We start from the raw sequence: 24,760 nt of genomic DNA on the forward strand, positions 1-24,760 counted from the left end.
CTTTCTTTCTTTCTTTCTTTCTTTCTTTCTTTCTTTCTTTCTTTCTTTCTTTCTTTCTTTCTTTCTCTCTCTCTCTCTCTCTCTCTCTCTCTCTCTCTCTCTCTCTCTCTTTCTCTCTTTCATTTTTGGCTGCATTGGGTCTTCGTTGCTGCATGCGGGCTTTCTCTAGTTGCGGCAAGCCGGGGCTACTATTGGTTGCGGTGTGCGGGCTCTAGGCATGCAGGCTCAGTAGTTGTGGCTCACGGGTTCTAGAGCACAGGCTCCGTAGTTGTGGCTCGCAGGCTCTAGAGCGCAGGCTCAGTAGTTGTGTCACACAGGCTTAGTTGCTCCATGGCATGTGGGATCTTCCCGGACCAGGGCTCGAACCCATGTCCCCTGCATTGACAGGAGGATTCTTAACCACTGCGCGACTAGGGAAGCCCATGCCCTTTTAAATTCTTGATCAGCAGCAACAAATGGGCATTCAAGACCCACTCAACCAGGTTACTATGCTTTTCTAATGTGATTTTGATACTCCTCACCACAAAGACTACATCTTCTCCACATCTCCCTTCACCCTCAGCTAATAACTGTCTTAGTCAATTTGGACTGCTACAACGAAAATACCATAGACTGGGTGGCTTAAAGAGCAAATACCTATTTCTCACAGTTCTGAAGGCTGAGAAGTCCACGATCAAGGTGTTGGCAGATTCCATGTCTGGTGAGGACCCTCTTCCTGGTTTGTAGGTGGCTGGCTTCTGGCTGTGTCCTAGCACAGAGGAAAGAAAGAGGAAGCAAGCTCTGTGCTGTCCCATCTTATAAGGGCACTAATCCTATCATGAGGGCTCTATCCTCATGACTTAATCACCTTCTCAAAGCCCCATTCCCTAATACCATCACACTGGGACTTAAACTTCAACCTATGAATTTGGAGGGGACACAAACATTCAGTAAATAGCACTAACCTTGCCTTACTCCTAAGTTATAACATAGAATTCACCAGACAAAACTTACCTCACTTTCCCACTGCTAAATCCCCAGACCTACCTGCCACTGCATCCACTTCTTTTCACTTTTCTTGCAAATAAGAGTCCCTTGTCCTAGAACCCAATTCCTCCAGGTAAGTCTATTCCATCTCCTCTACCCACTGGACTCCAGACCATTGTTTATCATCTCTTTCCTTAATCTTCAATCTCTTCTCTTGACTTAATTATTCCTGTGAAGATCCTAGGATGCACTAGTAACTGCTATGCTTCGTTTTTTTAACTTTTTATTTTGAAAATAATGTGTGTGAGTGAACATGTATGCGTGTGTGTGTATGGAGGGAGAAACAGAGGAGTAGAGAGAGAGAGAAAGCACGTGTGCAAAATGTTAAAAGTTGTTACATCTGTCGAGCAAAATGATCAAGTCATTTATAGGGGAGAGAAATCAGGCTGGTCTCAGAGTTCTCCACAGCAATATTCAGTGCCAGAAGATTGTGGTACAATACTTAAAGATCTCCAAGGGAAAAAAAGTGTTACCCAAATATTTTATATCCAGCCAAATTATCTTTCAAATATAAAGATTACAGATAGTCTTGAACATGAAAGAATTCAGGGAATATCCATTATATGAACCTTTCCTTGAGGAAACTACCAGAGGATGAATGTCAGGCACCCAAGAGATAACTGGGAAAATTATGAAAAAAATAAATTGGCAGCAAGCTTTGAATACATCTACTGTAGACTAAAACTAATTCTACACGTTAGAGTGATTTAAAAGGATGTGGCAGTTATGTGTCCTGACAATATATAAATAAAGTAATTAACAACTACTGGGAAAGGAAGAGAGAAAGTAGAATATGAGAGGTAGAATATGTTTATTGATTGCTACATCTGTAATAACTGGAAGACAAAAAACATTCCTCCAAGCTGACAAACCAAGTAATAACTTAAGCATTTTTAAGATTTTTTTTTTAAATTTTGAATCCAGGTAAAGCGTATATTGGAGTTCTGTGCCATTCTTACAACTTTTCTCAAAGTCTGAGATTATTTCAAATGCCGCTTCCTCAGAGAGGGCTTCCAAACTACCAAATCTCGTGTAGTTACCTAATATTAATTTCTCTCCTAGTAACCTGTCCTTTATAGAATTTACTATATCTTGGAATTCTATATGTACAACAGCCATCTCAGCTGTGTTTAATCCATGACTCAGACATGATTAAATGTTTCTGAAGACTGATGGGAGTGGACCCAGGGCCAGGGCTAAGATGAGACAAGCGAGACACTCTCCTTGGGCACAGAATTTACAGGGGCACCAAAACCTCAGAAATCAAGATAAATAATGTTTTCATATCATATATTAAAAAGACAAAAAACATTGCAAAAAAAGTGATGAACAAAAATCACAGTTTTTTTTTTCCGCTGCACCACAAGGCATGTGGGATCTTAGTTCCCCCACCAGGGATCGAGCCTGTGCCCCCTGCAGTGGAAGCGTGGCGTCTTAACCACTGGACTGCCAGGGAGGTCCCACAATTTTAAATAAAGATCCAAACCTTTACTTTCATGACACTGCCTCACTCAACTTACCCTAATCCTGATGTTTCCAATAAAACTTTATTTATAAAACCAGGCAGCTGACTTATGGGCCATAATTTGCCGTTATTTTTTTTTTAATATGAATCTCAATTTCTGAAGATTTTTATGACTCCTTAAAATTTGCCTCACCCTGGTCCCGGCCCTGGGGGCACCCGTCTACCTCTATCGTGAAGGTCTGCTAGGGAGCCTCCAGGATATGAGTGAGGGTGCACATTTGTTTGCAGATAATGAGCTAGCCTTGGAGAGGAGGCTCAGTTCTGAGCTCAGCAGAGAGTCTGTCACTCAGATTGTTGCTTCACCTGGTTGATTGCACCCCTCCTTTGTGGTTCCTCAGCACCGAGGTACAATTTGCAAGCTGCATATGCATGCATGTATTACATTTCAGTGAAACTGTTTATAGGCTGTGCACTCCTTGAAGGCCAGACTGCCTCTTGATCCTTAAGTCTAGTGCCTGAGGTATTGTCGATGCCTGGGGTGCCTGGGGATTCAGAACCTCACATTTTTATCCATGTGATAGGTGGTCAACCAGTGGACTGAATGGTCTCAGTTCCACTGACTACCCCTCAGTCTGCAGAGCTGTTTGGTGGTTGTTCTGGTTTGGAAGGGGGTAAGAGGAGATGAAATGAATGAATCTGCAAAGCATTCAAAGGCCCTTCTGGAGCACTGCAGCAAGCAAATGGATTCAGACCCCAATTCTTTTCTTTTCTAATTTATTATTTATTTATTTATTTATTTATCTATCATTTTGGCTGCGCCGGGTCTTAGTTGCGGCACTTGGGATCTTTAGTTGCAGCATGCAGGCTTCTTAGTTGTGGCGCACAGGCTTCTTAGTTGCAGCATGCATGCGGGATCTAGTTCCCCAACCAGGGATCAAACCCAGGACCCCTGCATGGGGAGCGCAGAGTCTTACCCACTGGACCACCAGGGAAGTCCCCCAATTCTTTTTGAAGTTCAGCATTATTTTTTGTTTATAAATTTATTTATTTATTTATTTTTGGCTGCATTGAGTCTTCGTTGCTGCACATGAGCTTTCTCTAGTTGCGGCGAGTGGGGGCTACTCTTTGTTGTGGTGCGCGGGCTTCTCATTGCGCTGGCTTCTCTTGTTGTGGGGCATGGGCTCTAGGCATGCGGGCTTCAGTAGTTGTGGCTCGCAGGCTCTAGAGCGCAGGCTCAGTAGTTGTGGCACACGGGCTTAGTTGCCCCACGGCATGTGGGATCTTCCCAGACCAGGGCTCGAACCCGTGCCCCCTGCATTGGCAGGCGGATTCTTAACCACTGCGCCACCAGGGAAGTCCTGAAGTTCAACATTATTAGAAACTCTCTGATGAAGTGGATGCTGGCAGGAAAATCCCCAGAGGTACACTGCCATAGGGAGAAGAATCTCAGCTAGTGGACTGGACCTATGTTCCTGGGGAGAGCTGGTCCCTAGAAGGGTGGCGATGCTCTGAAATGCTTCCAGAACCAACCTGCTTGGCATCAGGGTTATGCCTGACCATGTAAGTGTGAGTTAAAAGAGTGTTAAACTTAGAGTCCAAAGTTGAAGCACCACTACCACTCATGAGGGGGTCTCAACAAGCAATACGTCATCAACATAATGGGCAAGCATCCAGAGTTGTGAATGGGACCAGTTTTTAGAGCAATAGCGAGAATGTGGAAGAAGCAACATCAGCTGTACGCTGATTCAACTACTGTTCTCTGCCTGGCAGAACAAGGACTAGCCTAGCATTTGGGGCTGAATGGGTGTCTGAGGCTCTTAGACAAATCAGAGATGCCTCAAAAGGGAGAAGCTGTATTTCCTGCTAAGTTGGGCATGTGCAATCTTGAATGATTAATCAGAAAAATAGAAAAGATGTGATCACATTTGCACACCCAAGTTGCTGACCCAGGTCTTGATAGCTTTAGTAGATATTCCATGGAAGTTTGACGAATGAATGCATGTTGTAGTCTCTTCTGCCCCATTGTCTGTGTCCACCTTTTACCCCAGAGGATACCAGTTATTCGAGGAGAAGGGGCTGGGTAATGAGGAGGAAGGAGAAGTTCTCTTGGAACCATGATGACTCAATCCACCAGCTACTAACATCCATTTGATGAAAAAATTTCCTCTTTTTCAGTAGGGCCTATGTATTTACATACCATATTTCCTCAAATCAGCAAATATTTATTGTGAACTTATGCAAAGTGCACCTTTGCTCCAAAAAAATTTGCCTATTAAAGAGTTTGGAATTCATTCTCAGTCAAGCTTATTACTATGCAGGATGAATCATAGATCTGCATCTCTCTGTGGTATCAAGTAAAGAGGTTACAGTAGAATACAACCCACACATTTAAATATCCAGATTTTCTTCTCTGTTTAGACACACAAAGGTTCTTTCACACCAATAATATTCCTGGGACCAAAAAGATGTAAGGATCTAAGAGGGGTAGATCCAGGTTTTATGGAGTCTCAAGCTTATACAATTTAGGGGATTCAGAACCTCACATTTTAGTACATGTGATAGAGAAAAACTATAGAAATAACATTAGATATGAAAATAAATATTTAATCCAAATAAGAAAATAAATCACAACAAATAGCAGTTTTTTAAAGCTGATACACCTAGGAAAGTGAACCAAAAAATCCAGAAAAGGTAATACAATAGTTTTATCAATTTGCTGCCTACTAGTCCTCTATAATACATTTTTCCTACATTTTTTACTGCATTATCTTTGATCACATCTTTACCTGACAATGATTTTGTAATATAATTTACAGAGAAAATAGAAAGATAAATTCCTCTTTTTTCTTAGCATGGTTCTTTGAATGTTTTTATTATTGATAATTCTAATTTCTAGAGCTGTTATTAAATTTTAAAAGTCCTTTATGAAAAAAATAAAAAATAAATAAAATAAAAGTCCTTTATGAAATTTATTTCATATAAGCAATAGAATTTGGAATAATTTTCCAGACTTAAATTTGACTCTGCCCTTCAAGGCTTGTTTCTCCTCCACCCTCCTCATGCTTTGGGCCTGGGTGTGGTGGGACACACTTATATCATAAGTCATGATAGTGACTTTCATAGACATGAAAGTGGTTGTGAGCCAGAGAAATATATCCCACTCAACCCAGATTTAATTCCATTAAATCTGAAAATCAATTTCCCTTTAACTGGATCCCAAAAATGCCCATGGCCATTCCAACATCACCAACGTGAGGGGACATTGACAGAGGGCAAGACCAAAGGAATGGACAGCAGTCCTAATCAACTGTGGTGAAGATGTCTCAATTTTGAAAATTTTACAAAAGCAGACGACCGCATGAATGCATTGGGAGGGCGCACCACCCTGTCTTGGAAGGGAGCAGTGCGAGTAAGAGGCCCTGAAGCTTAAGCTCCTTTAGTTTGACTGTCAATCCTCCTCTGTGGTTCTGTACCATCAGCCCCTACTCTATCCCCAGGTCTAGGTGCTCTTTTGAGTTTTCATGACCTTAGAGACTGTTTAGCTGCCAAGTGGACCCATAGTCAATTTCCCCACCAACCTCATCTTTCCTACGTCCCTGGTGCAGTTTCTGCAAAGCTCTTGCTTTATCTCTGCTGTCTGCCTTACTCTTTTTCTTTTTTTAAATTAATTAATTAATTTATTTTTTGGCTGCTTTGCGTATTCGTTGCTGTGTGTGGGCTTTCTCTAGTTGTGGCAAGCAGGGGCTGCTCTTCATTGCAGTGCTCAGGGCTTCTTATTGCAGTGGCTTCTCTTGTTGCGGAGCACAGGCTCTAGGCGTGTGGGCTTCAGTGGTTGTGGCATGCAGGCTCAGTAGTTGTGGCTCAAAGGCTCTAGAGTGCAGGTTCAGTAGTTGTGGCTCAAAGGCTTAGTCACTCCGAGGCATGTGGGATCTTCCTGGACCAAGGATGGAACCCGTGTCCCGTACATTGACAGGTGGATTCTTAGCCACTGCACCACCAGGGAAGTCCCATCTGCCTTACTCTTGACAGTTCTATCTTCCCTGTTCTCACCATTAACCCTAGCATGGGGGTAGATCCACCTTCTTACAAAAAGGTCTGTCTGTCCAGGATGATCACAGCCCAACCGCTGGACTCTGAAGACCAGTGCCCCACCCCCACTCTCCCCTCAGGTGTACTTAACGTGCTGGATTATGACCCAGTTGCCTCCTCTTAGAAAAGCTTTGAACTATTGTTTATAGACCCATTATCTCAAAGGTTGCCTAATCACAACATTCAACATGTTAATTAATGACACTCAACTCATATCTTCTCAAATTTTCTGCAATACATAAACTATTGACCATCCCTTCTTAAAACTCTTCTTTTGGTTTCCATACTGCCTGCATCCTCTCCTACCTCCCCATTTCCTTTCCCTGATAATTCCTTAAATGTAGGCCTTCTTGGTCCTCGTCTTCCAAACAACCTCCCTTAGCTGTAACCACAACTCCTAAATCTACATTTGTGGCTCGGATATTTCTCTCCATCTCCTGACTGTATTTTCCAGCTGGTTTATAGGCATCTCACATGTCTATAAATGTCTATAATGTCTCACCTGGTTTCGAAGTCCACATACCAAAGCTGATCTTCACCCATCAAATGCTCTTCCTTGTGTGTGGCCCCCTGTTTCCCTAAGGGCCTAACCACTCATCCTGGTCTAGACAGCTCTAATTTTCTCCCTCCATCCTTTAGCAAATCGGTTAGATCCAATCACGTCAAGTCCAACTCCACAACACCTCTCAAACCTGTCCCTGCCCATCCAGTTTCCAAGGCCATCACCTCAGTCCAGGCCATCAGTTCCTTGCATGCAGACTTTCACAGTGGTCCCCTAATTGATTTCCTTTCCTCCCAGGGCTCCTCAGTCTAATTTTTCCTGCATACTGTTGATGTTCATTATTCTACAATATAGATTAGTTCATGTCATTTTTCTGTGCAAAAAACCTTCTATACTTAACAAAGAAAGTTACTTAAAATCTCTATAATATGCCCCAACTTAACCTCCCTGCATTATGTCCCACGTAAACCCCCATGCACGTCAAGATCCAGCCACCTGGGCTTCCCTGGTAGCGCAGTGGTTAAGAATCCGCCTGCCAACGCAGGGGACACGGGTTGGAGCCCTGGTCCAGGAAGATCCCACGTGTCGTGGAACAGCTAAGCCCATGTGCCACAACTACTGAGCCTGCGCTCTAGAACCCGGGAGCCACAACTACTGAAGCCTGTGCACCTAGAGCCCGTGCTCCACAACAAGAGAAGCCACCGCAACGAGAAGCCCGTGCACTGCAACAAAGAGTAGACCCTGCTCACCGCAACTAGAGAAAGCCCGCGCACAGCAGTGAAGAACCCAACACAGCCAAAAATAAAAATAAATAAAATTTAAAAAGATCCAGCCACCTAACCACACTGGCTCTCCCCATGCCTTGCCCACCCTGTCCCATCAGCTCCAGGCTCCCCCTCTCCTCCCGAACTACCTTTTCATCCTTCAAACCAGCCAATCTTCTTTTTTTCCTTCCAGTTTTACTGAGATATAATCGACACGTAGCACTGTGTAAGTTTAAAGAGTACGGCATAATGATTTGACTTACATACATCATGAAATGATGACCGCAATAAGATTAATGAACATCTATCAACTCATACAGACATAAAAGAAAAGAAAAAATATATTTTTCTGTTGTGATGAGAACTCTGAGGGTCTACTCTCTTAACAACTTTTGTATGTAACACAGAGCAGTGTTAATTATATTCATCATGTTGTACGTTACATCCCTAGTACTTCTTCATCTTATAACTGGAAGTTTGCAACTTTTGACCACCTTTTTCCAATTACCCCTCCCTCTATTCGCCTCAAACCAACCAATCTTCTTAACTCCAGAAATCCTCCTCTCAAGGCTACAACACTTGTCTGGAATAATGTGAATTTGGGTGACTGTCCTATGCATCATGTACATTTAGATGCAGACCTCTCTTCCCCATGAAGCAGTGAGTTTTCCAAGACCAAGTCGTGGGTCCTCCTGCTACTTGTTTTTCTCCATCCCTGGCACTGTGCCTCTGCTCAGTAATCTCATGGTCATTGTGGAGGCTGTGGTTTAGAATCCCTGGGGACAGTGTGACCCACTGTGCCGTAGACAAACTGCTCAGGAGCAAGGGCCCTGAGTTTGCCATCAAAGAGACTCACATTCAGAACCAAACTACACCATTCTTTAATGGTACGACTTGGGGCAAATTCCTTAACGTTTTTTTTTTTTTTTTTCCTTCGGTACGCGGGCCTCTCACTGCTGCGGCCTCTCCCGTTGCGGAGCACAGGCTCCGGACGCGCAGGCTCATGGGCCCAGCCACTCCGCGGCATGCGGGATCCTCCCGGACCGGGGCACGAACCCATGTCCCCTGCATCGGCAGGCAGACTCCCAACCACTGCGCCGCCAGGGAAGCCCCCATTAACGTACTTCTGACCTCAGTTTCCTTATCAGCAAAATCGGAATAATCGTAACTTTGCAAAGCTTAAATGACATGACAGGCACAGGAGTGTTTGGACCTGGAAGCTTCTCAAATATTGATTGGACTTCATCATGCTGTCACTGCCAGGCCCACCTCGACTTTTGTGTTTTCAGCTTTTTAACCTGGGAAACGTATCACAGTCCAAAAAACTACTCTGGAATGAAAAAACACTTCAAAAATCTTAAAAAATCACAGTGAGGGATTGAAACTAGTAGCTAACACAGTAAGGTAATAATAAGTATTACAAAACCCTTATTATAGTGCTTGCCACGTTGCACTGTAACAATTTATTGTCTGTCTCTCCCATGAGGTTCTCAAGGGAAAGGACTGTGACCTTTTGTCCCTAGCACCCAGCACAGTGCTTGGCATGGAGAAAGCTTTCAGTATATGTTTACTGTCTATCTGAAGAACAATTTCACAATCTTTTACAAATTAAATTACACATATCTTTGATCTGAATATTTCACTTCTAGGAATTTGTCTTACAAATAGGCTTGCACAAGTACAAACAAAGAAGTCCAAGAGAATGTGGTCTGTGGTATTGTTCATAGTAGCAAACCAAAAAAACAAACAAAAGATACCTCAAACATCCAAAATTAGAGGTCCAGTTAAATAAATAAATACATGCACACCAAGGAGCACTATGTAACATTAAAAACTGTGAAGTAGACCTCTAGGTACTGGTGTGAAAAGGTGTCTAATATACATTGTTAAATGAAAACAGCGATATACACATACACATATACATACACACGTAGGCCTGTATATGCAAGAACTACTTCTTGAAGGATATACAGGAAACTGTTTATAGTGGTAACCTCTGCAGAGTGAGACCAAAGAATCAGGAGAAAGAGGAAGAATTTCCATGCTCACCGTTTACCCTCCAATACAATTTCAACTTTTACCATGAGCAGGAACTAAGTTTAGATTTTTTTTTTTTGGGGCCACACCGCACAGCTTGAGAGATCTTGGTTCCTGACCAGGGATTGAACCCGGGCCCCAGCAGTGAAAACGCTGAGTCCTAACCATTGGACTCTCAGGAAATTCCCGAAATTTTAAAAGAATAAAGTAAACAAATAAATATTTGTTGAATGATTCTGTGAGGTTGTCTGAGTAAAATCTGTCTGATTATTAATTTCCATCAGCCGGATAAAGAAAGTGATACGTGGAAGCTCCTTTCTTTTCCCTTGATGTGAGTTCAAAGACCATGGGAACAATTTCTGGAACATTCAGCTGCACAGCAGGCATCTCCAGTGGTTTATCAATGTCACTAAGAGCTCCAGATGCATTTATAATCCCACCCGTAAGAGTCAGTTGTGGCTTGTTCTCCATGATCAATTACCAGCCCCATCTTCCACCCTGTTAGCAAGAAAGCACATCCTCCCCAGGACAAAAGGGAAAATGGAGAAAAGGAGCTTTGCTGATTGTCTCTGCAGACTTCTTGCTCTTTCCCTGGAAGCCATGTGGCTGCCTTAACAGTTGTCTCAAAGCTGGCACTGCCTAAAGGAGAGGGATCTATAGCAGCAAGTGGTGGTGATTAATTTTAAGCTGTCATGGAAAATGTTTTTGCACTTCAATGTCAGAGAACTGTATTATTATTATAGGTCTGGTGCTCCCTTGCCAAGGTGGCGTGTTTGCTCTCAGGCTACAAAATGAACACAGAAAGCTTTCTGGTTGGCTCCCAGGAGCATCTTTTGGAGAAAGGACAAATGGGAATCTGCCAAGCCAGCCAGGTCTCCCCGAGCCCTCCCCCACCTGCCTGCCTCCCTGCCCCAGCTGGAGCAGCCCTAGCTGCTCCCCTCTGCCCTTACGGTTGTCCACAAGGGTCTCAGTTTGTCCTCTTGGGCCATTAGGAAATCCCAAATAGTGGTAGACATCCCAGATAAGAAAAGGATACAGGAGGTCAAGATTCACTCTAAAGAAACGAAGGTGCTGACAGTGTAGAAGCAGGTTGAGGAGAGCATCGGGGCCAAAATCAACCAGTACACAAACATCTAAAGGTCCCCCGCACCTGGGTCTGAATCAGAGACAAAAACTGTTTTTCGGGACTTCCTTGGTGGCGCAGGGGTTAAGAATCTGCCTGCCAATTCAGGGCACATGGGTTCTATCCCTGGTCCGGGAAGATCCCACATGCCACAGAGCAACTAAGCCCGGTGCGCCACAACTACTGAGCCTGCGCTCTAGAGCCCACGAGCCACAACCACTGAGCATGCGACCTAGAGCCCTCGAGCCACAACTACTGAGTCCATGCACCGCAACTACTGAAGCCCGCACACCTAGAGCCCGTGCTCTGCAACAAGAGAAGCCACGGCAACGAAAAGCCCGTGCACCGCGACAAAGAGTAGCCCCCGCTCGCTACAACTAGAGAAAGCCCGCGCGCAACAAAGACCCAACGCAGCTAGAAATTAATTAATTAATTTAAAAAAAAAACCTGTTTCTCTCCCTTACCTACCTCCATGCCCACTATCACTCCTCACTCCCCAAATGCCCAGGGGAAGGGCGGGGGGAGAAGGGGGGTGCAAAAACTGACTAGCTTTTGCATTTCAATAAAATATATATTTCTTGCATAATCTGCCAGCAAATTAGATCAAAGAGCTGTCAGCTTATAAAATCATGCCATGTATGAAGGGAACAAACTTAAAATATACTCTGTTTAAAATAACAGTCACCAAGAGGCAAGATTGATTTTGGTAGCTAGAACAGATCTAGGAACTAGAAGAGAGTACAAAAGACAGAGACTCAGAACATTTCCTTTACAGCACTGTATCAAACACCTTTTTCAACACTTAAGAAAATCATAGTAATAATAGTAAACTTCTATTTATTGAGATCTTACCCTGTGCCAAGCCAGACACTTTACAAAGTTTTTATTTATAATCCTACTGCATGGGAAATATAGTTATTCTCATTTTTCAGACGAGAAATCTGAGAATCAGGGAACTTGCTAAGAATACACTACAAGGAAGCAGTGAGGACCACCCGGTTCCCCAGACCGGACTACTTCCTGGGATGTTCTACCAAGAGAGATACACGTCATTGCTAAACAGCCTACATTCTAAGCGAGTCTTGGATTCAAATGTTTCTTTTAATTGCACATTTATTCAAGGCATGGCAGAACCTAATTTGAGCTTTAAAAAAATATGGTCCTCTACTGTATAGCACAGGGAACTCTGTTCAATATTATGTAACAACCTAATGGGAAAAGAATTTGAAAAAGAATAGATACATGTATAAGTATAACTGGATCACTTTGCTGTACACCTGAAACTAACACAACATTGTTAATCAACTATACTCCAATATAAAATAAAAAGTTTAAAAAAATAAAAATAAATTAAAAAAAAAAATGTTCCTTGAAGCTATTCGAATACTGGCTACAATAAACCAACAGGAGAAGCTGAACTTGTGCCCTGAGTCAAAAGCATTGCTATGTTTCATGTTAGGGTTTGATGGAAAGGGACTGAGAGCCAACCTTGCATATAATACCTGCTACAGTATCCATAGCTCTTTTCTTGTCCAGGGGCTTAAGCTCCCTCATAAGGTGGTAAGAGAATAAGAAGATGCTTTGTGCACCACCTCTGGACTAGCTCTCTCCTCTGGGCTCCAGATCATAACCAGTGCCATTTGGATGCCCCAACTCATCGTGTCCAGAACTGAACTCATCACTTCCCCCCAAACTACCTCCTGGTTTCCTATCTGCATGAATAGCCTTTCCAGCCTCCCAAGGGCCCGAGGCAGTAACTGGGGTGAGATCCCTAACTTCCCATCCCCCACTTCTGACACTCCCCAAGTCATGTCAGTTTTGTTCCTTAAAGTCTCAGACCTGTCCATTCCATTCTGTCTACCCTATGTCTCTCCCACTACTGCAACCACCCACTAACCAGACTCACACTTTTCACCTTGCCCTGTCCTAACCATCCACTGCATCTATTCAGAGCAAAAGTTCTAGAGTAAATCTACGGAGTTCCCTGGCGGTCCAGTGGTTAGGACTCAGTGCTTTCACTGCCGGGGCCCGGGTTCCACCCCTGATCAGGGACCTAAGATCCTCAAAGCTGCACGGTGTGCCCCCCCCCAAAAAAGTAAATCTAATCGTGACATTTTTCTTCTTAAAACCAAATGACCTCCCTATTGCCCCTCTCCCAGATATTTTTTAACAGCTTCATTGAGATATAATTCCCATATCATACCCATGTAAAGCACACAGTTCCATGGTTGTACTACACTAGCAGAGTTGTACAACCACCACCAGGATTCACTTTAGAACATTTTCATCACGCAAAAAGGACCTCCATACCCATTAGCGGTCAGTTCCCATTTTTCCTCAACCCCTGGCAATTAATAATCCACTTTCTGCCTCATTGAATTTGTCTCTTATTCTGACATTTTACATAAATGAAATCATACAAGATGTGGTCTTTTATGACTGCCTTCTTTCACTTATCATAATGTTTTCAAGGTTCATCCATGTTGTAGCAGGTATCAGAACTTCTTTCCTCTTTTACGGCTGAATAATATTCCATCCTATGGATAGACCACGTTTTGTTTACCTGTTCATCAGCTGATAGGCATTTGGGTAGTTTCACTTTGGGCTATTATGAATAATGCTGCTATGAACATTCACATGCAGGTCTTTGTATGGCTGTATGCTTTTGTTTCTCTTGGCTAGACATGAGTGGAACTGCTGGGTCATATGGTAAGTTTATGTTTAACTTCTTAAGAAACTGCCAAGCCGTTTCCCTGTTTTCTAAAGTAGCTGCACCACCCCCAGATACTGTAAAGCCAAGTTGTTTAACGCGGTTTATAAAGCCCTTCCTAACCTGGCTGCAGCCTACCTTTTCGCCTTCACCTCCATTGACACCCCAACTCAAACTGTGTACTGTATACAGTTCAAACTGTATGCTCGACTTAGCCGTCCCTAAAAAATATATATCCTCTCTCTCCTTTGGGCTTCTGTAAACACTTTCCCATGCTTGGACTACTACTCTCCAGGCCAATGCGCACTGGTCCTCGGGCCTCAGTTTCTGTGACCCTTCCTTCTAGGACCCCCAACAAGACTATTGTCGCTTCCTTGTGTGTGTGACTTGAATTGACTGCTCTGGCAACACTTGTCACACTGCGTTATCGTTGCCTTTGCCATGAGCATTGCCACTGCTGGTCTCGATCCTTTGTTTTTTTAGATTCCATATATATGTGTTAGCATATGGTATTTGTTTTTCTCTTTCTGATTTACTTCACTCTGTATGACAGACTCTAGGTCCATCCACCTCACTACAAATAACTCAATTTCATTTCTTTTTATGGCTGAGTAATATTCCATTGTATATATGTGCCACATCTTAAAAATATGGAATGCTTCACGAATTTGCATGTCATCTTTCTACAGGGGCCATGCTAATCTTCTCTGTGTCGTTCCAATTTTAGTATATGTACTGCTGAAGCGAGCACGCGATCCTCTTTTTTGGTTTTCTGTTTTTCTGGCCACGTGACATGTGGGATCTTGGTTGCCCCACAAGGGATCGAGCCGGTGCCCCCTGCAGTGGCAGCACCGAATCCTAATCATGGGACCGTCAGGGAAGTCCCCCTGGTCTAGATCATTTACTAACCAGTAAGCTCACTGAGGGTAAGGATTACACCTTTCTTCCCCAGCCTGGAATTGGTGTCTTGGAGGTCAATAAATGTTTGATAAACGTATAAAGTTCCTGGTCATCACTCTTCTTCCCTGGGAGATTAAAGCTGTGGTGCCAGGATCCAGAGCTCCCTCCTCCCAAAGGAAATCATTCGCAAACCATCTTGTAAATGCACAGTCTGATTTTCAAAATAAAACATTTGTAGTTCCTTCCTAATTCTGTTTTGCTCAGGCTAATAATAAAATGAGTTGGCATTTCTTGGGTATATATCAACTGACAGTAGAGGGAGCCCAGCCAAGAATGTGTTAAGTGACGGGTAGGCGTCTGTATGCGATTAAAAATAGACCATGTGTAATAATGAAGAACTGAAAATTACTCAAATGACCAACGATTAGGAAATAGTTAAATAAATTCCGAGATTAGATAGACAGATAGATAATTAAATGAATAATACTGATATTAAAATTGTAAATAGGGAAAGGTCTGTTCGAAACAATCCTAAAAATAAAACCAGAACCCCAGCTAGAATGAACACATTGATTACCACTATGCAGTACTGTGTATGTGCACTGACAAGAAATGTCACGTCATAGAACCAAGTGAATAGTGGGTGTTTTGTAATGAAACTTAGAATTTTGTTTTTTCGATGTTTTTTAGCTTTTGCTGCAAAAATCTAGAATAAATAATTGTGATGTATTGTATCCTAAGTGTGTATCATAAATTGAAACCATTGAGCTTCTCTAAGGTACCTAAGGCACGGTTTATAATTTGTTGGAGATATATGATGCATTGCATCCCCTAAGTAAAAAATATATGTGTGCGTATGTATGTACGTGTATATACACATACCTATATGTGGTTTTCATATGCTCTCAGAGAAGGTAAAATGTTTTCACTTTATCATTGCCCCTAGCCTCCGTACTTCTGGGAGTCAGATAAACAAGCACTACGGTATTATCTCCTCTTTATCAGGTTAACATTAAACACAATATGAAACTGAGATTTATGAGGCCATTTGCTCAAAGTGACAAGCTAGGGCTTCCCTGGTGGCGCAGTGGTTGAGAGTCCGCCTGCTGATGCAGGGGACGCGGGTTCGTGCCCCGGTCCGCGAAGATCCCACATGCCGCGGAGCGGCTGGGCCCGTGAGCCATAGCCGCTGAGCCTGCGCGTCCGGAGCCTGTGCTCCGCAACGGGAGAGGCCGCAGCAGTGAGAGGCCTGCGTACCGCAAAAAAAAAAAAAAAAAAAGTGACAAGCTAGCAAGGATCAGAACCAAGACCAGAACCCAGGTGTCTTGGCACAAACACAAATTCTCAACTCTGCACAAAAACGTGAGGCAGGATGACCGGGATAAGAGCAGCACGGGCTCTCTTCACTTACTCAAGATCTTCAGTGTTCTTCCCTGAAGGACCTTGCACAGCATCCTACACAAGGAGATGCTCAGATAGCATTTGTTCAAGGGATTGATGCATCAGTGGATCCATCAATGGGCAGGAATTTAACAGGCGGACACTGATCGATGAGCAAAAATTCTTCGGTACCCTTGGTGGTATCAGTCTTCACCAGCCCTTCACTACTATTTAATATTTTTCCTCTACAAATATTCTATCCATTCATTTATTCGTTCAGCAATTGATTATTAGGCAACTACTATATGTAGGAAACTGTGTCACTAGCTTACAGAATTATAACAATAAGGTATTAGTCTTACCTTCAATATACTTATCATCTACTAAGAGAATGAGATTTGCATTTTAAAAATCACTATAATTCTTGGCAGAATATGAGATGAAGGGAGGATAGACAGTGTTCAGAGAGTCCAGAGGAGAGAGAAAAGGTATTTAGCTGAAAGAGTAAAGGCAAGCTTCACGGAAATGTGGCATTTTGGCAGGGCCTTGAGTGACAGGAACAATTTCACAAGAAGAGATGGGGGAGGACATTTCAGGAGAAGCAAAACACTTTTAAAAAGGCACGAGGTGAAAATTTTCACAAAGGTGAGGATCTAAGAAACACTCAGTTTCCTTAGAGAAACACATTTTGGCTAAAACATGTTCCTTTTTGTTCCCACAGTCGCTTTTTCCAGTCTCTTTGCCTAAAGGGAGCTGGAGGGTGCTTTAGCCAAAAATCTCATCTGACTTGGGCAGGTGCTAGAACTCGGGACCCAGTTCTGTAGAAATGTACTGTGAGGGCTGGTTTGTGAATGTCCTCTCTTTTACGAACAAGGTAGAAGGTATTATTAGCCCTGTTTTAGAGCGAGTGTGAAACAAAGGTGCAGAGAGACTGGGAACTTTCTCAAGGTCACAGGATGAGTCAGCTGGAAAGAAACCCTAGAACAAGGGCTGCCCCCCTCCAAAGGAGCCCGCAGAGGCACGTCTGTGCCAGGGGACAACGTGTTCCCACCCAGAACCCCCGGCATCTTCAGTGCCTTTTCCTAGGAGTTCAGCACACACAGCAGACATGATTTCGTTCTCTCAGCACCCACTGAAGTCGGGTGAAGGGATCTTTACGTTCTTTTCTCAAGTAGACAAACTAAAAGTCCCCAGGGTATCCTAAGCAGTTCATCTGCGAGCAAGTAATATGTCAAAGTCACATTGATGATTGACTCAAGAGCTGTGCGCTTTTTGACTCTTGTCTTGGGACCAAAGGCCAGCTAGAGAGGTGGTGGTTTGAAGGTTGAAATGTGGCATTTTAAGACCTGAGTTCTGATCCCAGCTCTGTGCCTCACCTGCTGTTTGATTCTGGGCAATCACTCAACCCCACTGAACCTCAGTTTCCTCATCCATAAAATGGAAACAACATATCTTTGCAGGGGCTTCCCTGGCGGTCCAAAAAAAAAAAAAAAAATCCACCTACCAATGCAGGGGACACGGGTTCGAGCCCTGGTACGGGAGGATCCCACATGCCGTGGAGCAACTAAGCCTGTGCGCCACAACTACTGAGCCCGCATGCCACAACTACTGAAGCCCGTGCCCCTAGAGCCCGTGCTTGGCAACAAGAGAAGCCACCGCAATGAGAAGCCCGCGCACCGCAATGAAGAGTAACCCCTGTTCACCACAACTAGAGAAAGCCTGTGTGCAGCAACGAAGACCCAATGCAGTCAAAAATAAATAAATAAATTTATTTAAAAAAATAATAATATATATATATCTTTGTATCTGTTCTCAGCATGTATTTTTTTCTTTCATCTGATGGGGTTTGCATTCTAATGCCTCCACATGTATTTTTAAATGCTAAGAAAAACAGCTGAGAGAAAACCCACAAATCCATTAAAAACGGTTACTTTGCAGGGAGGAGAATGGAACTGATCAGCTTCTATTTGTAGCCAATGTACTTCTATTTCACTTGGAATTGCTTGAAATGACCCAGGCAAACAAATAAAGGATAAAAATAACAGCAACCTTATAAATTACTGTTTAAAAATTACCTAGCACAGTGATTGCCAAAGACCTCCTTCTCCACAAAAGTTAGTTTTACATTTAAAAATTAATCATTACGTCATGTGGCAAAAAGGAGGCGGAATCAAGGAACAAGAAGAGAATAACAGAAAGCTTCTAATAAGAGCTAAATTCCTTGGAAGACAATGAATGGAGAAGAAAGAGCACAGGCCCTGGCTTTGAAAAAGAGACCCGGTTTTGAATCCAATCACGGCCACACACGCATTCTGAGCCGTGGGAGAAGTCCCAGCCTCTCTGGGCCTCAGTTTTCTTATCTGTAAATGGAAATAAAAATTCTCAGCTCATAGATTTACGGTGAGGATTCCATGAGACAAATACGTGAGGTGCTTTAGAAGGCACTGAAAGTTACATGTAGTGCGGGCCACAGAAATGAAAACACTGTACACACCCACAAACCTCCTGTTTTACCTGCTTCCGACAGGCGGAGTGTTCCTGTGGGTTATTATAGGACCGTATCATGAGGGAACGTCTAAACTGTTTAAGCCGCAAATTATCCTTTTAAAAATGGTTTGTGCTGTATCCTTAAAAGTTGCTATAAGGGTAAAGATTGAATGTTCCCATCATAACAGCAACAGAATGGCAATCGTGTGAGGTAAAGGATGTGTGAACTAGCCTGACTGCGGTAACCATTTCGCAATATATATGTGTATCAATATATGTGTGTATTATACACCTTAAACTTACGCAATAGTATGTGTCAATTATATCTCAATAAAGCTGGGGAAAAAAGTTTTAACAGAACTGAATTAAAGCCAAGAAAGCACCTTGAAAACCAGCCAAAGTGGTTTCCATCTTTCTGATATAGATGGGCTTTTCAAGACCACATACTTGGCGGTCAAATGCTGACCTCGGGGATCCCCTGGTGCTTCCTGGACATACTGTGTTTAAACTCCTGCAGCCTTTGGTAGCAGATGTGTTTAAAGAGCCATAAACTCAGCAACGATAGACAGAAACATACTTGCTTTCCTCCGGGCTTCTGGCTCGGAGTCAAATAATTTTTCCTGTGTAGGAATCTGACCTTCGTGCTCTGTTCTGTGTATCTGAGGGCTGTTTCTAGAGGAGACTCAAAATCGGGATGATTTTTTGTTCCCTTCGAATCAAAGCAGTTGGCTTTCTGTTTCTTCGCCTGTGAAATGAAGCAGCCTCCTTGTCACAATGGCATAAAATCGTGGCTTGTTGTGAGAGGTCAATGAGACACTCTACATGACAGTGCTTTGTAAACTGGAAACAGTAAACCATTCAGAAGAAAACACGAGACAAGCTGAGGTCCCAAACACTACAAGCGCGGGATCAATTTTCTGGTCGAAGGAGAGACTTAATGAAAACTTTCCTAAAACTCCAAGGAAAAGAAGTACTTTTGCTTTTGAACTTTATGAATTTGTTTTGCCCCAAATCTCCCACTCCTTTTGTCCTTAATCTCAATTTTTGGCTTTCAATTTTGGTTCAGTGCTTCTGCCTGTGTTTCTGTGGTTTAATCATCTCTCCCACCTTCCTCTTCTTCTCTTTACTACCATGGGCATTTCCAGGCAGCACATGAGGTGGGAGAGCTGAATTTCTCAGAGAAAGCAGTGGTTGGTCCATCCAGCTCTCTTGTTAATTGCATCTCTGAATGATGCCACAAAGGACAACAACAATTTCCTAAGAACTCTTGTCTTCTCTGCTTCTTCTTCTTCTTTTTTTTAATATTTATTTACTTACTTATTTGTTCACGCCGGGTCTTGGTTGCGGTGAGCGGGCTCCTTATTTGTGGCATGCGAACTCTTAGTTGAGGCATGACTGTGGGATCTAGTTCCCTGACCAGGGATTGAACCCGGGCCGCCTGCATTGGGAGCGCGGAGTCTTATCCACTGTGGCACCAGGGAAGCGCCTTGTCTTCTCTTCTTTATTGAGTGCTTCCGTGTGCCAGACATTGTGCCCAGTGCTTTAACCTCACCCGTCTCCCTTACAATCCTCACAACAGTCCACTAGAGAAGACTTTACTTATTTCACAGATAAGGAAAGTAAGGGTCTAAGTAAGAAATTACGTGACTTGTTCAAAGTCACACAACTAATGAATGACAGAGGTGGGATTCAACTTCAGCTACATCTGACATCAAAGCCTTTCACCACTGGACCACACCGCCTCCTAGCCTGCTAAAACTTTTGTAGGACCTGGAGCAAATCCGACCCCACCACTGCCCACCCTACCTCCCACAGTCAGCAGGACTGGCGTCCATCAAGCCTGGGACATCCACGTCTCTCTCTCAAAAACCCTGGCTGACTCTTGCCTGCCCTTCAAGACTTACAGGAGATGCCTGTGCTGAGACAACCTCGCCAGCATCCATCCCCAGGATGATTTCGAGACCCCCCTCTAGGTTCCCATAGCCCTAACACTATGAATTTTTTTCTTTCTTTCTTTCTGGTCCCACTGCAGGGCACGTAGGACCTTAGTTCTCCGACCAGGGATGGAATCCATGCTCCCTGTGGTGTAAGTGTGGAGTCCTAACCTCTGGACCGCCAGGGAAGTCCCAGTGAATTTTTATATTTCAATTGTGGGTTTATTTGTGCTTCGCCCTCACAACTTGACCAGCAACCAAAGGGCAGTGTCTGAAACTTTTTGTGCTTAACCAGTGCTTAACCAGAGCCTGGCACTGGAATGTAGTTGGCCCTCTGTACTTGTCTGTTGAATGAATAAATGGATTAATATATAATGACATGAACAGCAACAAAAGCTACAACAAAGAACAAGCCAAAGCTGCTCCTTACTTCTTGTACCCTCATCCATATCGATGCGACCAACCAAGCAGCATGAAATCAATTCAACAGAGATTTACTGAGCCGTAGGGCGGTGTAGCTGAGTGCTGGCACTGTGCATCAGAATATCTTAGAAGCGAGGACGCTGGGCACAGATTTCTTGTCTGTAAAAGAAGTATAATAATCATACTTTTATCACCAGATTGCCACGGGGCCAAATCGCAGAATGGATACAAAAGCACTTTGGAAACTGAGGCGTGATATGCAAATGTGGGTGGTCGTCATTTAATTGTTATTATTATGTACGAAGCACTGTGTCAGGTCCCGAAGGAGGACTTACAGAAGAGGAAACTACTGCCCACAGGACACCCACACATAATGAAGCACTCAAGGGACTGTGAAACTAGGCAGAAAATAATGAAAGAAGTTCAAAGACTTCGAGGGGCTCAAAGGAGGGAGAAATCAGGGGTCAGGGGTCAGGGGTTCAGATGGGCCATCATCTAAGGCTGTGGGATCTAAGGGAGGCTTAATGACAAGGTCCCCACTCTCAAGCCATTTATGGTCATACGCATTGTCTGGTGGGACTGAAATGCGTGGTGTTTGAACACAGACAGCTTTTCCAGTGTGTGGTCAGTGGAGGACATCAGAGACCTGGATCTTGCAGAGCAGGTGGGATTCAAGTTAGACGAGAGATGGGTAATGAGTTCCGTACAGGGAGGAGGTTGGAAACAAAGCAGGACTGAGCTTGGAGGGTTTAGGAGAGCAGAGGAGAGACCTCTGTGCTCCATCGCGTCCTCATTCCCTGACCCCGGGCACAGCATCAAAGTCGTCTGAAGCGCCGCACTGGGTTAGATCAGTAGTCCATTCAGCACTCTATATTTGGACTGTAGCTCGGGGGGATATTTTGGGAGAGCCTCTGGTTGTCCTATTTGGGTAATCACTAATCTTTAGTGATTAGGAAGATAAATTATATGATAACCCATTATGGAATAATCATTCATGAATTTTTATTCACCCTGTCTGCATCTATAGGCAAAAATCCCTCCAGAAAGACCATCTCAAAGGAATGTTCTATAATATAAAGCTGTTTCCACAGGCTCTCAGATGGCTGATAGAAAAAAAAAAAAATTTTTTTTTTTTTTATATAAGATGCAACCCTAAAAAAAAAATCCCCAAAACTTTAGAGACAGAAAGCAGATAAGTGGTTGCCTAGAGCTGCAGGTGGGAATGGGGAGTGTCTGCAAATTGGCACAAGGCGACCTTTTGGAGGATGGAAGTGCTTGAAATTTACATTACAATTTGTGGATTTCATGATATATATATATATTACGTCTCATAAAATTTTTTTAAAACCTATATAAATGCTTCCTCCAGTCATTCCCATAAAATATTATTCCTTATAAAGGAAGATATGGCAAGGACAAACATGAGAATAGGAGGAAACTTAAAATTGTGTCACAAGAAAAGCATTTCAAGGACCTGGGATGTTCAGCCTGGGAAGGTGAGGGTAAAAGAGAAAATCTAGGGGCACCTGGTGGTACGTGAGAGAGAATGAGAGGTGCTTCCTAGAATCCCAAGGAGACTGAACCAGCTAAAACGGATGAAGGTTGCAGCTTGCTCTGAGAAGTAGGGAGCCACCCAACACTGGAAGGATTCAAGCCTAGGCCGAATGCCCTGTTGTTGGATGTTGCAGGTTTTTAAACAACGGATGAGGTCATGGAGTATCAGGGCTTTAAGGCCCTTTCTCACCCTCAGAGTCTCTGATTCTATAAACTGGATGAAATGTGGGGTTTCCCCATTCATTAGGAGAACAGAATGAACATACCAGGCTTTTGCTCCTTCCCTTCCCAAAGAGCCTGACTACAAAATTGTGCAAAAAGATCCAGTAACTAAACCGGGGATCTAGACATCGGCAGCTAATATTACCTTCCTCTCCCGCAGTTTTTTATTTCTTTACAGTACCTAGAGATTGAGGGTCAGTTCTGTTGTATCTTTGGGTCTTAAACCCAGAAGCTTCAATGTTCCCCACAGCAAACCACCTGTTCCAGGCAAACCCACCAACACACAGCCCCCCAAACACTTTCACATGTTCCATTCTGCATCTTTCTTCAGATCATCCCCCCTGCATACAAGCCCTCCTCTGATCCCCACACTTGCCTAAGTCCTAAGCTGCCCACAAGGCCTGGGTCCGGTTGCTTCCTGCCCCTGCCCCACAGGTGAGATGGTCTTGGAGGTATGTCCTGGGAGGGCCTCACTGCCAGCCGTCCACCAGCAAAGGCCGAAGCTGGTTATGGGAGGCTGAGGCTACAAGAGGCCTGGGATAAACTCGGAAGTGGAGACCAGAAATCCAAAATAGGTCAAAGCCAAGGGGATGATGTCTTTGGCACAGGATTAGGGGATCCAAACAGAACACTGATTCCGTTTTTTTATTTCCTTTCCAAGTTTTAATTTATATATACTTTATATGTAATATTAAGAAGTCAATCTTGAAACGGAATAAATTATATTATCACCATTTAAATAGTTTACTTACATAATTGTCATTTTTATTTAAGTTCTAAGGGGAATTCTGCTTTCACTCTTAATGAAAATGATGCCCTTGGGACTTCCCTGGCGGTCCAGTGGTTAAGACTGCATGCTTCCACTGCAGGGGGCACGGGTTCAGTCCTTGGTCGGGGAACTAAGATCCCACATACCGTGTGGTGGCAGGGCTAAAAAAAACAAAACAACAAAATTAACTAATTAATAAAATAAAATGATGCCCTTGTTGAAAATGTAACGGTCACTGAAATGTCATTTCGTGATTTTAGGCAAACCAGAGAGGGGTATCTCAGTCCAAGGATTTTAGAAACTGACTTACTGAGCATTTTCCAAAATGTATTCTCTTGGCCTTCGAGGGTTTCTATGTTCAAACTTAACAAGAAAAATTGAAAATGAAGAACCTATTTGCTGGAGGTTTTCAAAATTAGAAAATATTATAAAAATTCAGTTTATATTTTTCATAATCATTAATCTATGGTCTATATAAAATTTTTATCTTCTTATCTTAAGATACCACTAAATAAAGGCATACCAGGCACAAAACCCACATGCAGTAAATATATAATAAGTGAAGTAAATTGATAAATGCCATTAGTTACACCATTCCTACCCAAACCACCATTGCTTCCCAGCCTTTGGTGACACAGTTGTATAGCTTGTCAGATTCAAGTTCATTACATCCCTCGAAGAAATAAATGTGTCTTTTGGAGTAGAAGACTGCATCAATTTTAGGTTCAATTCCTGGAAATTTCTCAGTCATCAATATGGGATAAACAAGATCCATAATTACCTTCTCTCATTTCTCCTCCAACATCGTTTATCCACAAAGAGGCTGGTCTTGTAGATGAGTGGATTAAAACCAGCAACTTCAATCTTGTCACAGAGTCAGGGAAACCCAGATAATGTGTACTCTTGGTATAGCTGGGTTGTGGTTTTTAAATCACTGCTTAACCAGTACTTGCAATCTTTAAAAAGAACAACTTGACTCCTGGTTCCAATTTCATATGTGGCTTAACAGCTCAGGAAGCTTCCACCAAAAGAACTCATCTTTAAAGAAAAAACTTTGTCTTCCAATTGTAATGATAGTATCAACAGTCACATTGGAGCCACAGGTGGCTGGTTCCATGGTCTAAGGCTGTGACACTGCCTTTATGAGTCCTCATTGAGAGACCAAATGTCACAAATGACCTCAGCAGAGAGGCAAAGTCTGTTGAGGTCAACATAATGTAGAGGAGGAACATGGTAGCCTTTGGATGTTTGGAATGGCCAAACTCATGACCAGCAACAAGAAACAAATTTATGCTTTTGGTGTGTTTAAATCCAGATTTCAGCCCTATCAAAGTGCAAGCCTCCCCCAATACCAGCTCCAGGCCCATAAGCACAG

At 43.2% G+C, this 24,760-nt stretch overlaps 1 non-coding gene across 1 annotated transcript; it reads right to left on the reverse strand.

Annotated features, from left to right (window-relative positions):
* Window positions 1–14,360: 14,360 nt before the first annotated feature.
* On the reverse strand, window positions 14,361–14,467 carry LOC113610194 (U6 spliceosomal RNA). The gene has a single exon (XR_003428992.1). It is a non-coding gene; the product is annotated as a U6 spliceosomal RNA (small nuclear RNA).
* Window positions 14,468–24,760: the final 10,293 nt, after the last annotated feature.

The sequence above is a fragment of the Aethalodelphis obliquidens genome, unplaced genomic scaffold (assembly GCF_003676395.1).
Source record: "Aethalodelphis obliquidens isolate GAN/ISIS:26980383/991018 unplaced genomic scaffold, ASM367639v1 scaffold61, whole genome shotgun sequence".
In the NCBI taxonomy this organism is placed as follows: Eukaryota; Metazoa; Chordata; class Mammalia; order Artiodactyla; family Delphinidae; genus Aethalodelphis; species Aethalodelphis obliquidens.